Source organism: Mandrillus leucophaeus, unplaced genomic scaffold, assembly GCF_000951045.1.
Source record: "Mandrillus leucophaeus isolate KB7577 unplaced genomic scaffold, Mleu.le_1.0 Scaffold24, whole genome shotgun sequence".
In the NCBI taxonomy this organism is placed as follows: Eukaryota; Metazoa; Chordata; class Mammalia; order Primates; family Cercopithecidae; genus Mandrillus; species Mandrillus leucophaeus.
This window is the reverse complement of record NW_012102476.1, coordinates 1132951-1136339: the sequence shown is the minus strand read 5'-3', so window position 1 is coordinate 1136339 and position 3389 is coordinate 1132951. Positions and strand designations below refer to the sequence as shown.

Here is a 3389-nt window from a genome sequence, read left to right as displayed (position 1 = left end):
TTGGATGTGATCAGAGCTGTGTTTTGAAATGACCCCTTCAGCTGCAGCGTGGAGAATGAAGTGGAGAGGGGCCAGAATGGAGGCCCGGGGAGGCCAGTGTGGAGCAGCGTGGATTCTGGGGGGAGGCTGTGGAAGGGGACCCAGTTGCTATCGCCGAGGTGGGAGCAATGGGCCTGGATGGATGGGGACAGGAGGTGGGAGAGTTGGCAGTTTCGCCATCCACACTCCTGGGATGTTGGGCGTCTAGGAATCAGGGTTGGAGAAAGATGTCACTGGGCTTGGGTCAGAGACACTGGCTTGCTCCAGGGCTCGTGGGACGGGGGCAGGCAAACCTCGGAAGCCCACGTGTCCTCTCACATTCTGAAAACGCTTCTCTTCTTTTCAAAGGTGAAAAATGTCGCAGCTTCATTGACCTGGCCCCGGCATCGGAGAAAGGTGAGTGTGGCCCCAGCTCAGCTGTGGCAGCTCCGCCCTCTCTGGGGACATCTTTCCTGCCTTGGTGGCTCCCCAAAGCCCTGTGATAGCGTCTCCTTCAGCATCCCCGGGCAACAGGGTCCTGGAAGCCAGACACCCTGTTGCAAAGCCCTGAGTTTCTTGAGCTCTCAGTAGAGTGGGAGAGGCTGGTGAATGGGGACTGCCTGCCCTCCCTGTCTGACGGAGTAGTCCTGAGGGTCACCACCCTTCCATTCTGTCCAGCGCATGCTGGGACTGTGGGAGGGATGATGGGGGTGTGGACGTTTGGTTCAGGCAAGACCGGTGTTGGGGTTTGCCTCCAGTTGTAGGATTTGACCTTGGAGGAGGGAAGCCAGGTGCCTGGCCTTTGTCATCTCACAGGTGTGGGGAGGGCCAGTCTGATTGGATGCTACCATCTAGAGAGATCTCAGTGGTGTTCAGAGCCTGACAGCAGAGGCTCTGAGCCCACAGAGATGTTCAGAGCTGTGCAAGGCAGTGACTGGATTATCAGGAGCAGGGCACAGCTTGAGTAGGGGGATAGCAGTCAGGATTAGGTTTAGTTGCAAGTAATAGTGACCCTAAATAACTGATTTCAATGGAGAAATTTATCTCTTTTGTAAAAGTTTGGAAGTACGCAATCCAAGGTAGGTCTGCTCCATGAAGTCCTCAGGATCCTGGCCTCTGCTGCCCTCTCTGTTGTCCCATTTCCTTTTTCTTCATGGTCTAAGATGGCTGCCAGAGCACCAGTCATTGCATCTGCATTCCAGGCAGCAGGATGCAGGAAGGGCAAACTCTAAGGTTCCCAGAAGTTATCCTACAACACCTGCATATATCTCCTTGACCAGAACTAGTCACATGGTCACACCCAACTGGAAGGGAGGCTGGGAAATGTGGTCTTTATCCTGGGCAATGCTGTGCCTAGATGAAAGTCAGGGATTTTGTTATTGTGGAAGAATGAGAGAATGGACACAGGAGGAGAGCCTGCCGCAGGGACATGGGGGAGTGTGGCTGCCTCCCCACCTGCCTACCCTCTGCCACCCAGGAGATAGGCTGCCAAGAGTGAAACAGGTATGCATGTCTCTTCAGATAGCCTGGAGATTAAGAGAGGGCTCTGGGCTTGGGAGTCAGGGGAGGGGAAACTGAGGCAGAAGGGCACCACGTGTTCCAGAAGCTGGTGGCATTCTATTTTGCAGACACCATCTCCTTGGAGCGCTCCAATCAAGTGGAGCTGGTGAAGTTGAGGGGCAAGAGACAGGGAACCCACTGGGCCCTCAGTTCCCAGAAAGCGACAAGGACTCCCTATCCCCTCTCGACAGTCAGGACCGCCTCCTCCATTTCTTTGATGTCCCCATGGCTGTGTCCTGTTTAATTGCTATATGTGGCCATCTCTGAAACATTTTGCTGTGCAGCTTAAGCCATAGCTTCCAAATTGAGATCACTGGAAAATACAATAATACGACCACTGCATGGCTGCTATTTGTTGAACAGTTACTAGGTGTCGGATACAGTGTGAAGCACGTTACAAGCATCAACTGAGAAACCTCCCCACAACCCCGTGAGGAAGGGGCTGTCATTTTCACTGCCACCTGACAGATGAGGAAACCAAGGCTTAGAGAGATGAAGTCACTTAGGTCTCACACCTCATGAGGGGCAGAGCTGGGTGAAATCCAGGCCCGCGCTTCACACCTCTCCACTGTCTGCAGCCCTCTGGGATGTGCATCCCATAATTCCCAAGGCCTTGGAGCTCCTGGGTCAACTTTGCTCCAAATCTGGCTTCCAGAAAGCAGGGCCTGTGTGTGTGTACATGCATGTATGCACGTGTCCCGGGTGAGGGTGAGCGTGCGTGTGCACGAGCAGCTGCTGCTATGTGTGTGTACGCATGCATGCCTGTGGATGAGCAGGGTGAGCGTGTGTGAATGTGGGCATGGAGGCGTGTACACATGCATGCACACATGCGTGCACATGTGAGTGCAGGTGCCTTGTGTGCCCATGTGTGCATAAGCACAGGTGCGTTCTAGGGTGAGCACACACGGGTTATGTGCCCATGTGAGTGCACATGTGAATGTGAGTACGTGTGTGTGTGCATGCCTGTGTACAGTGGCAGGTGGGTGGCCTGTGCGCCTCCAGAAGGCATCAGGCCTTTATTTTGCTGCTTTTACAAGAGCCCCAAAGAGGTCATATCTTTGTGTTTTACTGGCCTTGTGATTTTACTTTTAGGGCTTGGCAGCCACGCCGAGAACCTTCTGGCTGTGTATATAAAAATGTTTACAAGAAGGCTGAGTGGGCTGGCTTTGCCACTGAGGTGCTGAATGATTTTCATGTACTCGCTGTCTCTCAAACACTGTAGCTCTTGCTTGGGATTGGCAGCGTTTGGTCCAAGGCAGCCCATGTGGCCTCTCCCCATGTATATGGGCCCAGCCCTTCCAGTAGACACCAGCAGTAACGTGACACCCTCAGACCCATCCATTTTCTCCCCACCACACTCAGCTTCTCCGTTTCACAGAAGAATCCAAAGGCAGAGAGACAAGGAACTTGTTCCCAGCCACACTGGGAGTGCAGAGTTGGATGTCCACACCCAGCTGTGTTCTCACCCAATGAATACTCTTTCCTTAGGTTATGGCTCCTGCACCGGCTCCCTCTGGAACCTCCCTCCTGGTATCTTTCTGATCTGCCACATATGCTAATCACGACACTGGCCCTAACTGACTTTCATACGGTACTTACTGTGTGCCAGGGGCTATGTTGAGAACTTGGCACACGTTGGCTCCTATAATCCCCCTTTTACAGGGAAGGAAACTGAGGCACAGAGTGACCACACAGGTGGAAAATGGGGGAACTGGGATTTGAACCTGAACAGTCCGGCTCTTAAATGCCTGGTTCTCCTGCTGAAAAGCTTAGGGCTTCTGAGGCCTGGGGGATATCTGTACCCGCTTTAT

General features: G+C 53.3%; 1 protein-coding gene across 1 annotated transcript in view; it reads left to right on the top strand.

The window, feature by feature from the left end:
- Positions 1 to 392: 392 nt before the first annotated feature.
- The window catches only part of GSG1L (GSG1-like), a 196331-nt gene continuing 193334 nt past the window's right edge, over positions 393 to 3389 (top strand). The window contains exon 1 of the mRNA XM_011982340.1: positions 393 to 435. The gene's annotated coding sequence lies outside the window, so the exon portion shown is untranslated. The remainder of the gene's footprint in view (positions 436 to 3389) is intronic.